The following is a 12,724-nucleotide window of genomic DNA, read 5'->3' as shown; positions in this document are numbered from 1 at the left end:
CATAAGCACACCAATCATATTGGATTAGGGCTCACCCTAGTGAGCCTGCACCTAACACCTGCAAAAACCCTGTTTCCAAATAAGGTGCCAGGGTTTAGGACTTCAGCATCTCTTTTGGGGGAGCACCGTTCAACCTATAACAAGGATTAAAAGCTACTCATCGAAGTGGTTGACTATAATTATGATAAAGAAATGGTGCCATAAAAATACAGTGCCATGAGAACAAGTAATAGGGTGACCGCAGTTAGCTTGGGGGAGGGCATCAAGGGTGATTGGGAGCTGTCCAGGCCAAGAGGAGGAGGAGTCACCTTCCAGGAAGAAGAAACACTTGTGCCAAAAACCTGGAGGCAGGAAGAGGCTTGGAGTTCTGAGAAAGTTGAAAGGAAACCCGTGTAGCTCAAGGGTATGAAGGAAATGCAGAAGATGAGCTAGGAGATAGCAAGGAGCCAAATCCAGCCGAGCTTTGGACGCGGAGTTGAGGTGGCATGGGGTGGCTATAAAAAAAAACAAAACAAAACAGAAAGAATCAATTGAGTTTATAGGATGGGAAAAGATAGTAAGCAAATGAGTCTATACTTGTTTGATCACATCTGGGCTGCTTCGGTCTTGTTCGGAGTGTCATTTTTTAAATTAGTGTTTTTCAAAGTGTAGTAGTTGTACTTTGGATTCACGTATTTACCTGAGAGGAGAGAGGAGTCTTGGGATGGTAGCCATTTAGAATTATTTGAGTGAGAAGACTTTTTGGTGCTTGTTCTTGGGGCCGAATGAGAAGGGTGGGCAGGAGTTACAGGAGGGCTCTATGAAAGAGCTCTCCTAGCAGGGGGAGCTACGCAGGAGAGAACAGGATGCTGGGAGAACAAGGCCTTTCTGTGCCTCTCCCTCCATCAGCAATGAAAGGGGGCGAGATGGGGAACGATTTCCTCCAAGGTCTCCTACAGGAAGTATCCACTAGGGTTTCAAATATGACGTTAAGATTTCTAAAATACATTTACCATACTTTATAATTAAAATTTAAGAGCATTAAAAAGGCTTTAAGATTAAATGTCACTGGGGATTATTAAACAACTGAATTCTTTAAGAAAAATCTTTGTAATACAATGTGATGTGTCAGTTATATCTCAAAAAAAAAAAAAAAAACAAAAGCCTTTGGGGCGCCCGGGTGGCTCCACCAGTTAAGCGTCTCCCTTTGGCTCAGGTCATGATCCAGGGGTCCTAGGATAGAGCCCCACACTGGGGTCCCTGCTCAGCGGGGAGTCTGCTCTCCCCCTCCCTCTGCACCACCCCCCTCTGCTCACGCTCTCTCTTGCTATAGCTCTCTCAAATCAATTCAGTAAAATCTTTAAAAAAAAATCTTTGCCTAATTTTTTTAATTTTTAATTTTTATTTATTTATTTTTATGTAAAGTTCGATGATTCATTAGTTGCGTGTAACACCCAGTGCACCATGCAATACATGCCCTCCTTACTCTACCCATCACCAGCCTATCCCATTCCCCCACCCCCCTCCCCTCTGAAGCCCTCAGTTTGTTTCTCAGAGTCCCTAGTCTCTCATGCTTCATTCCCCCTTCTGATTACCCCCCCTTTCTTTATCCCTTTCTTCTCCTACCGATCTTCCTAGTTCTTATGTTCCATAGGTGAGAGAAACCATATGATAATTGTCTTTCTCTGCTTGACTTATTTCACTTAGCATTATCTCCTCCAGTGCTGTCCATGTTGCAGCAAATGTTGAGAACTCGTTCTTTTTGATAGCTGAGTAATATTCCATTGTATATATGGACCACAGCTTCTTAATCCAGTCATCTGTTGAAGGGCATCTCGGCTCCTTCCACGATTTAGCTATTGTGGACATTTGCTGCTATGAACATTGGGGTGCATATGGCCCTTCTCTTCACTACGTCTGTATCTTTGGGATAAATACCCAGTAGTGCAATGGCTGGATCATAGGGTAGCTCAATTTTTAACTTTTTAAGGGACCTCCACACTGTTTTCCAGAGTGGCTGTACCAATTTGCATTCCCACCAACAGTGTAAGAGGGATCCCCTTTCTCCACATCCTCTCCAACAATTGTTGTTTCTTGCTGTGTCAATTTTTGCCATTCTAACTTTTGCCTAATTATTTAAGACATATATTTTTTTAAGATTTTATTTATTTATGTGACAGAGAGACAGCCAGCGAGAGAGGGAACACAGCAGGGGAGTGGGAAAGGAAGAAGCAGGCTCCCAGCGGAGGAGCCCAATGTGGGACTCGATCCCGGAACGCCGGGATCACGCCCTGAGCCGAAGGCAGACGCTTAACGACTGCGCTACCCAGGCGCCCCTTGCCATTCTAACTTTTGCCTAATTATTTAGACGCATTTGTCTTTCCCGACACTCTGCAGCGATCGCGGTAGGGGTCCTTCACCTCACATCTTTGGTACAACTGCCTCTTTCCTTTTCCTGATGTTCTGTCTGCTGTCCTGACTTGGCTTGTTGTATCCCATTGGTTCCTAGGGATCAATTGCCAATCATTCATGTTAAGCCAAATCCTATTTAGAAGTGATGGTATATGTAAGTGTGTGCAATCTTTTTGGCACCAAACAAGCAGTTTTACCTTCACTGGGGAAGGAGGGAGTGGCAGGGTGCATAGTAGAAGTGAAAGTTAATATCACTACCCAAGTGTCATAGGACCCAGTCCCGTGGGGGGAGGTCATAGTCAAAGAAACACTGACCAGAGGCCAACAGGATACCTAAACGGGAATTTCCCTTGTATCTCTTGAAGGACGTCCAGCTCTTCCTCCACACCAGCGCTGCCCCCCCTTCTCCCTGCCAGTGGACTTGCTCCAGGCTATAGTGTTCTCCTGTTTCCCCCCCACTCCCACCCCACGGCCAGCCCTTTATTAGATACATCAGCTTCTTGGCTTTAGTTTCTTAAGTGTGGTGTGTGTGTGTGTTTTACTTCTTTGACTCCAAAGGAAACTCAGGAGCTGACAGGGAAGGCAAGAAAGAACCTTCCTGCTGTCTTCTGCAGTGACTCGGAGGGCCTGGGAACAAACCCTCCGTAGAGGACAAGGGGCTGACTGGAAACACACAGGCCAATAAATCGTGTCACAGTGTGTGGGCAAGAAGACAAGCGTGCAAGGGGTCGTCGGTGGGCAAACTAGACTACAGCGTTCATGTGGAGAAGAGCAAAACAGAAGGCTAGGAAGAGCGCGGGCTGAACCCCATGGCAGTTGGGGTGCTTGGGAAGCCCGGGCTCAGGTGTTGGGGGTTGCTGGAGAGACGGCAGGAGGCACATTAGATACCAGTGTAACTAGATAGATCCCAAGTAGTGAAGTGCAGCTCACCCCCCGTCTTTCATAATCCTCCGTTATTTTGGAGCGTGCCGATGTTCATAAGCGTTTCCAAGCGTACTTTAAAGTTACAGACATGAAACTCTCTTTGACCAAAATCGTTCTTTTCAAATCCCTGCACAGCGTGGTTTCAGATGGTTGTTTCCCTTGCAGGCATGATCCCGGGAAGTCAGGATTAGGACGGAACAGTGCTGGTTTCCTGGGCGGAGCTGGAATTCCCAGCCCCGCATGTGATAGTTCTCTCTCTGCGGGTTGGTGCTGAACATTCTGAAGGTCAGACGAAACAGCTCTTCAGCTCTCTGCAAAGCATTGGCGAACAGCAGGGGTGTGAGGATGAAGGGAGTTTATTTACCTTTTTGTTACATTCTCCTTGCTTTACCACCCCAGGTGGACCATTGCCACATTGTAATACAGAACCCTTAATAGAGGTTTTTAGAGGCAAGAAGGCCAAGATAGGGGCGCCTGGGTAGCGCAGTCGTTAAGCGTCTGCCTTCGGCTCAGGGCGTGATCCCGGCGTTTCGGGATCGAGTCCCACATTGGGCTCCTCTGCTGGGAGCCTGCTTCTTCCTCTCCCACTCCCCTGCTGTGTTCCCTCTCTCACTGGCTGTCTCTCTGTCACAAAAATAAATAAAATCTTTAAAAAAAAAAAAAAAAAAAGAAGGCCAAGATAATAGTTTTTAATCGGGGCTGATGAAAAGATTAAACATGAGTATTTTTAAAAAGAAGTTTGAGAAACTCTGTGTGCAGTACATACTTGTCTACGTGTTTTTAAATTTCTGCTTAATTGGCAGGTCTTCTAATGCTCTATACTTTTTGTTTTTATAAATTATATTCCTTTTGGAGCCCACTCTTCACACATTATTTAAATAATTTACTTGTTTAGGGAACTCTCATTGACCAGCCATTACCAAGTAAAGTTTTTAGCAGAATATGGGGTAATTTGAATTTTAAATTGTAGAATAACTTAGGCCATTGCTATTGGAAATTAAAGATCAAAATAGATGTCTCCAGGAATTTCTGATTAAGAGTTTTGAGATTAACATGATTATTTTAAGGATTTGTTACTATTTATTAGGGAAAGGACTTTAGTAGTTATTAAGTATATAAACAAAATTCAGGATCTTTTTCCAAAAAAAGAAATTTTCAAATAAAGAAAAGGAAGGGTCGAACTTTGAAGTAATTGATTTTAAAAGTGGCCGATTATATAAATTGTCAGAATTTCAAAATTAGTTTTTAAAGATTATGGATGCTGCTTTGTTCTGAGGACTAGTTAAGCAGTATTTGGCGTTTTTCTTTTCCTTTCTTTTTTTTTTTTTTTTTCAATGACTTCTAGAGTGGGAGAATGGGTAGGAATCAGATTAGTCATGGCTCCTCCAGGAAGTCCCCAGGCAGCCTAAGTCCCAACAGGGCGCCCCCTCTTGTATGTCCCCACAGTACCCTGTACTTCCCTTACCCACAAGTATACTATATGGTAATGGCCAATTGTATTTGTCTTTCTCCCTCTGCCTGTATCCCTATGCCCCTTGGAATTTTCTTTATAAATTACATTTATTTTTTTAGTTTTATTTAAATTCCAGTTAGCATACAGTGAAATATTAATTTCAGGCATACAATGTAGTGATTCAACACCTCCATATAGCACCCAGTGCTCATCCCAACAAGTGCCCTCCTTAATCCCCATCACCTATTTAACCCATCCCCCCCCACCTCCCCTCTGGTAACCATCAGTTTGTTCTCTATAGTTAAGTGTTTGTTTCTTGATTTGTGTCTCTCTCTCTTTTTTCCCCTGTGCTCATTTGTTTTGTTTCTTAAATTCCACATGTGAGGGAAATCATATGGTATTTGTCTTTCTCTGACTTACTTCACTTAGCATAATACTCTCTAGTGCCATCTATGTCATTGCAAATGGCAAGATTTCATTCTTTTTTAGGACTGAGCAGTAATCCATTGTAAGTGTTCATCAATTGCAGAATGGATAAAGAAGATGTGGTATATTTATATATATGTAAACTGCATTTAGACCATTTCCTTTTTCCTTTTTGAAATTGTAAGACTTAATCTTACAATTAGAAGAGAGAGATTAGAAGTTCATTCAGCAATGGCTATGTCGAATTCAGTCTATGTAATAAGATTACAAAAATTAAGAAAAAGTTTGGTGGAAACTTAAGTTGGAGAAATTGTTTGCAGTTATGACATATTAATAAGTTGAATATAAACGTGACAAGAATGTCAGACGTTACTGTTGAGGACCACACTATTTCAAGTTATTGTAGTTTAAAAAAATTCTTCTTAGTTTTTGTCTTCTCAACTTAAATCTTAGAAGCTCGAAATCATGATGATGACGAACTTGCACTGTTTTAATTACTTTCTCTGAGCACAGAATTGAAATGTTTTATTCAGATTTATCTGAAGCCAACATGAACTTCCAAACTCCTCTCAGCCAATAGCAGTATTTTAACAATCTGCCAAGATGCTAATAATAAAATCTCTGGTGACACATTGTTTCTGTATTTTAAGAAGTATCAAATCAGGGGCGCCTGGGTGGCTCAGTCGTTAAGCGGCTGCCTTCGGCTCAGGGCGTGATCCCAGCGTTCTGGGATCGAGCCCCACATCAGGCTCCTCCGCTGGAAGCCTGCTTCTTCCTCTCCCACTCCCCCTGCTTGTGTTCCCTCTCTCTCTGGCTGTCTCTATCTCTGTCAAATAAATAAAAACTCTTAAAAAAAACAGTATCAAATCAGAACATGCTTTGCAAAATTGAAAATATAGTTTCAAAAATGACAGTTTTTCAAGAGGTGACTTTCTAGCAAAACCATAAACCATGGGTATACTCAGCATAGTATCCATCTAAATTTTGTGAACTTGAACTAAGAACGAATCTTAATTCAGCTTGAATTCCTTTTCTGCCACAGTTTGATGGAAGGAATTTTACTTAGCATTGAAACAAAAGTGGTTGAATTCTAACAATTAATTAAATTAGTTTGCTTTTAAGGGCGGGTGCAGGGTGGTGACTTGAGAGGGATACTTTGGCTGTTTGGAAAGGGAACGATTAGAGGAAATCAGAGTGTTCTAAAGTATTTCTTCAGACAAAAAGAGCTTTCTTGTATTTTTAACACCCCTCCTAGTCCATGACCGTACTGCTAGATTCTTTAATCTGAAATTCAACTACTGATCTAGAACTAAGTACAAAAATCCCACCTGAGCAATGGCTCTTAGTCAGGAGGAGCCTGGGTTTGTCCAGTTCACCTGGATTCTTCGACATCCTTGAGCTGGCTCTAATTTGTACGGACAGTGGATTAAAATCAGAATTAAGGTAATAGTATTTATTTATTTTTAAACAATTCCTTGAGAAGGAATACCAGATGCATCACTGTCGTATGAAGGTGAATAGCTTTGGCACATGTTAGCACAGTAGATAGCCTCCATAGAATTCAGGAACATTTAGGAGAATCAATGAATTGTGGCAAGATTGGAGCAACAGGAGTCAATGATTTAGAGATTTAAATGTTAGTTATCTAGAAAACTCATTTATTTAGAATAACTTGTTCCATGAAGTCACCATGCCAGATATTACTGTGTCTGTTTTCTGAGTATGCAAAGAGCCAGACATGGAAGTTTTAACTATGTTCTAGAAGCGTATACTTAAAGTTACTATGCATTTATTTTTTCATGTTTAGAATGGGAGTACACATTTTCCATGATCAAAAGAAAGCAAAAAACCATCATCCATGGACAGTTTTGCTGAAGTCATTCTGACATTACTTGTTTGTTTCTTTTTATTGTCATCTATAAACTACAGTTGCCCCCAACATGGGGGTCTGGGCACCAATCTTCCTCATAGTCAGAAATCCAGGTATAACCTTTGACTCCCCCAAAACTTAGCTACTAATAGCCTACTGCTGACCAGAAGCCTTACAGATAGTATAGTTAACACATATTTTGTATTTTGTATCTATTATATACAGTATTCTTACATTAAAGTAGGCTAGGGAAAGGAAAATGTTATGAAGAAAATCTTATGGAAGAAAAAATACATTTATAATGCTGTACTGTATTTATTGGAAAAATGTGTGCATAAGTGGGTCTGTGTAGTTCAAACCTGTGTTGTTCAAGGGGCAACTGTATGTGCCACATAAAATCAGAATTTTAGGAGTTCTCAATAGAATGAGAGCTCAGCAGTCTACCCTCTAGCCTACAGACTTGTCTGGCCTTGTACTACCCTGTCCTCCTTGACTCTTGGGTGAAGGTGCCATTTCTCCTTCTACCTGACTCTTCATCTCAGCTCTGGATCCCAGTCTTCCACAGCTCAAGGATCTTCTTGATCCATTCTCCCTTCTCTATGTTCTACCTCTCTGTCTGGCCAGGCACTTTCCCTTCAGAGTCTAAACACAGTAAATTCCTTCTTTATACAAAGTCTCCCTTTGACTCCATGGGCCCCTCATGTCGTTCGCTTGGAAAAACCACCTGAACTTGTCTTTGTTTCCCCACCTCTCATCATTCCTCAGTCCAATGCACCTGGCTTACACACTCACAAAGCCACAGAAATTTCTTCTGTCAAGGTCCCGAAAGACTTGTCACTAAATCCCCAGATCATAATTTGTTCCTTCTTTTCAAGCACTGTCTGACCCCGTTGACCACTTTCCTTCCTCAAAGGCTCACTCCCCTTTTGGGTCAGAATTTCTGGTTCCTTCTACCACTCTTGTCTCTTCTTCACAGCCCCCCCCCCCATGGGTTCTTCTTCTTCTTCCCATTCCTTAAATGTGTGGATCTTTGGTGTCTTGTTCCCTTCCCTTCTCATGTACAGTCTGTCACTGGGTGATACTGTCCATTTAATCAAACTCTCTGTACTGATAATTCTCGTATCTCCTGTCTCCTGTGCTCTTGAGCTTTGTTGACCACATGACAGTCCCACTGAGATCTTAAAATCAGGGTGGCCAGAAAGAACCATCCTCTGTTATTCCTTAAGTGAAGGATGCACAAACCATCTAGAGGCCATGGGCCCAAATTCCACATTCACTAAATTCTGTATCCTTCACCTACTGAACAGCTCAGAGATCCATTCATTTCCCTTCACCCTGGAGCAGGTCAGAGTCCCTTGTGCCTTGATCATTCCAGGAGCCTGGTTTCCTTTCTTCCTAACTCCAGTCTTGATCTTTCCCTGTCTCTGTTTCCTCATCTATGCTATGAGATTCACAAGAGTCCCGATCTTATATGGATATGGTGGAGATTCTTGAAGGAATACACTAAAAGGACTTAGATCAATACCTGGCACATGGAAATGCTGAATGAATGTTAGTCAGTTTTATTAGTATAGCACTGACAGAGTTGTGATGGCTGTGAAATCACTTTTGACAGGGCCTCCCCTGATGCTGGAAATGGTACGTATAAGATGACAGGGCATAGCAGAGGACACTTCTTCCATAGCTGCCAGGGCAGAGGGAACAGGTGGTACCCTCTGGCATTCAGAGTGATTTATTAGCCAGAGATTGCTAATACCTAGTGGGAATGGGCATCTGCCTGGTGCTGAAGCATGCCACCAAGATCCTTGACCATGGAAGTGGGGTGCTGACTGGGCAGATACTCCAGTTACCAGGGTGCTGAGGGCTCTGGTTTCTTTTCTTTCTTTCTTTTTTTTAACTTCCCCTCTTTCCCAACCCTAAAAACTGAAGCTGGAAAACTTAATGCTTTGGGTTTGTATTTTTTTAAAGATGTTATTCATTTATTTGAGAGAGGAAGAGAGTGAGCATGGGGGGGAGGGACTGAGGAAGAGGGAGGAGCAGACTCCCCACTAAGCAGGGAGCCCCATACGGGACTCAAATCCAGGACCCTGGGATCATGACCTGAGCCAAAGGCAGACGCTGAACCGACTGAGCCACCCAGGCGCCCCTGGAAAACTTAATGTTTTCTAATTGCTCTGCATTTGTCTAAATGAGACAGCTAGAGATGCCTTATTCCTGTATTTTTGCCTTTACTAAATAAAACGAAATGGGTTCACATTGTAACATACCAGCTACCTTTGCAAACTGTCTCAGCTGTTCCTTTGTTGGATGTCCTCAGGAAAGATACTTGTCTGTCTGGATTTTGTATCATAAATTTTGAAATAGTTTAACTTCCTCATAGTACTGATTTGATCTGAAAGGCAAGAAAATAGGGGCGCCTGGGTGGCTCAGTCGTTAAGCGGCTGCCTTCGGCTCAGGGCGTGATCCTCGCGTTCCGGGATCGAGCCCCACATCTGGCTCCTCCACTGGGAGCCTGCTTCTTCCTCTCCCACTCCCCCTGCTTGTGTTCCCTCTCTCGCTGGCTGTCTCTCTCTCTCTCTGTCAAATAAGTAAATAAATAAAATCTTTAAAAAAATAAAAAATAAAAGGAAAGAAAATATAAATGTCATTGCTGCATTGATTATTGGCCTGGATTGGGTCATTAATTTTTACTTATTTCTACATTTATGTTCACCTATCTGGAGAAAATTTTGGAAGAAGATATTGTTCAGAAAATTTGATTTGGAGAAAATATTAGCTTTGGACCAAATAAATATAAGTGAAATGTATATGAAGAAGTATTTTTGTTTTTCAAAAAAAGAAAGGTTTTAGGTTTGAATGCAAAGGTTTGTTGTTTGTTTTTTACTAACCAAAGTGAACAGTTAACCATTTTCGATGATCTCTTATGCTGCATTATGTTTTCGATATATTTTTTTGAGAAATTAATCTCTTAAACGTACGTAAAAAGAATGAAAGTCAATAATTACATGGTATTATGTCCCTATCCCTCCTCTCCTTTTCACTAAATTATTTAGCCTACAATATAATTTGAAAATATGTTTTTGAACTTGTAGAAATGTCGTTGATGCTGAACTTGGAGATTGCAAACCCCAAAGCTGTATTTCAGAAGAGAGAAAAACACAATGGGGCAGAGATCCCAGTTCTCTATGGTTTAATTCCTTTCCCCCTGTCCGTCCAGAAACTGAACGGGCAGATTGTCTCATCAGGAAACTAGCAACTCAGATGAGGCAGGAAAAATTGGTTAGGTTTCTGAGCAGCTAATTTGTTGAGGACTTGTTGGAAGACCCACCCCACTGTCTTGCTGCAGCTGCTTTTTCCTGTAAGATTTATTGTCAGGGCCTGGGATACTGGTACAGAGGATTCAGTGTGAGATTTCACTTTACTTAGGGGAGGAGAGGAAAGATCCATTTCTATGAGACTAAACACTACATCAAACTTTTGAACTCAAGTGAAAATCCAGGATTGACTTTTGACTGTATTTAGCAGATTCTAAAAGGTTTCTGTGGTTAGTTGAAGTGAAGTCTGCTCTGGGCCATGGTCATATCCTCAGGGCTAGGAATATACTTGACCTAAAATTCTCTACTGTCAAGTTTGTAGCTTGGGTTGGAGAAGTTTGAGAAGGCGGTGATTCCAAGTTGCTGAGGAAGTAATGAAGCTTTCTGGCAAGAATTAATAGGGCTCCATCAGGGAGGGGGGTCTTGAAACAATTATGCTTAGGGTTAGGGGCGAGGAAGGGACAGAGGGAAAATCTAACTGGATCTTCGAGCTCATTAAATTCATTGAGAGATTTTTTTGCTAGAGAGTACATTGTAGATCTCTCCTAACCCTCCCTTGGTTAATAGCAATTTCAGATCTAAGCTTTCTTTCAAAAGTCTCTTCCAAGAGCCTAGAAGATTGTCCTCTACTATACATTTCTGTAGGAAATAATAATCCTCAGTCACGACAGCAACAGCTCACAGTGGATGTGAGGGTGGGGATCATTGTCCGCCCTTGGAAAAACTCTGTGCCCTCCAGACCAATGGAATTACCTTCAAAATTCCTGCACATTCTCCCTGCACCGTTATTTGTTGATGAGATAACCCACCAAAGTCCAGGCAAAGACAGTGAATACAGACCTGAGTCAAAGGATATGTATGAGTCGGGGCGCCTGGGTGGCACAGCAGTTAAGCGTCTGCCTTCGGCTCAGGGCGTGATCCCGGCGTTCTGGGATCGAGCCCCACATCAGGTTCCTCCACTATGAGCCTGCTTCTTCCTCTCCCACTCCCCCTGCTTGTGTTCCCTCTCTCGCTGGCTGTCTCTATCTCTGTCGAATAAATAAATAAAATCTTTAAAAAAAAGTTATCATAACCATCTCACCTAAGGAGCATATCTTTTTAAAACGTTTTAAAGGAAAAGTTATAAAAAATACGTAAATATCAAATTCTATCACCGATAGTAGGTACAACTATCTTTTTCTTCCTCATTCCCTGTTGCCATTCTACTTTCCTATATCAGTCTGTCTCCACAAAAACATATTACTCAGCTATCAGAAAGAACGAGTTCTCAACATTTGCTACAACATGGACGGCACTGGAGGAGATAATGCTAAGTGAAATAAGTCAAGCAGAGAAAGACAACTATCATATGATTTCTCTCATCTATGGAACATAAGAACTAGGATGATCAGTAGGGGAAGAAAGGGATAAAGAAAGGGGGGGTAATCAGAAGGGGGAATGAAACATGAGAGACTATGGACTATGAGAAACAAACTGAGGACTTCAGAGGGGAGGGGGGTGGGGGAATGGGATAGACCGGTGATGGGTAGTAAGGAGGGCACGTATTGCATGGCGCACTGGGTGTTATACACAACTAATGAATCATTGAGCCTTACATCGGAAACCGGGGATGTACTGTATGGTGACTAACATAATATAATAAAAAATCATTAAAAAAAAAACAAACAAAACAAAACATATTTTTCAAAAGCACAGGGTTCTTTTTTCTTTACTAACTAAACGCTGCTTGATATACCTGCCAGGATTTAATATACGTTTGTTTAATAACGATTCATTCAGTTGACCCAGGATGTTTTTACGTTGCTTTTCTCCCATCCCATTATATTTCTGCAAAGTTGGTTTTGTGTCATGGCTTTTGCAATCAGTATTTTATCAGATAGGTGTGCGTAGTTGAGGCTGTTTGTGAGGGACATTGTGTAACCTGTCCGTTCTCAGAAGAGTTTCTGACGTACACATTTCTGTGACTCAAAGCAAATGAGTGCCTGACAAATGGCAGCTTTGTCGTTTTTCCTCAGGGCAATGTAGAAAAACTGAACATAAAATACTTTCCATTTTTAATACAAAAGAGGCAGTAGCTATCAGATCTCATCTGATTAAAGCTATTCATTTCTTTAAACCATTCTGCTTCCTACGTAAACCGGAAGCAAATTAAATTCATTTTTCTATTGACAAGATGAGGGTCACTCACGTATTGATTTTGGGTAAATGTTCATGAAAGTTTTCACTATTTTTAACGTTTCAAAGAGGTATGTAGTATTGGTTGGCTGGCTTATTTCCATTCATTCTTATGGTGGATTTTATGTGTGCGTGTGTGTGTTTTATTTTGCTTTGTTTTTTTAGAAATTT

The 12,724-nt window shown here is 41.6% G+C and overlaps 1 protein-coding gene across 8 annotated transcripts in view; it reads left to right on the top strand.

Annotated features, from left to right (window-relative positions):
- SLC7A2 (solute carrier family 7 member 2) overlaps positions 1–12,724 on the top strand; it is a 68,124-nt gene that overhangs the window by 27,827 nt on the left and 27,573 nt on the right. The window contains exon 1 of one of the 8 annotated variants that reach the window (XM_057303380.1): positions 2,192–3,600. The exons of 6 other annotated variants lie outside the window; for them this stretch is intronic. The gene's annotated coding sequence lies outside the window, so the exon portion shown is untranslated. Of the gene's footprint in view, positions 1–2,191; positions 3,601–12,724 lie in introns of those variants that run through there. One more of the 8 variants, XM_057303382.1, reaches the window with a different exon arrangement.

Source organism: Ursus arctos, unplaced genomic scaffold (assembly GCF_023065955.2).
Source record: "Ursus arctos isolate Adak ecotype North America unplaced genomic scaffold, UrsArc2.0 scaffold_27, whole genome shotgun sequence".
Lineage (NCBI taxonomy): Eukaryota > Metazoa > Chordata > Mammalia > Carnivora > Ursidae > Ursus > Ursus arctos.
The sequence above is the reverse complement of the archived record's forward strand: the minus strand, read 5'-3'. Positions and strand labels throughout refer to the sequence as shown.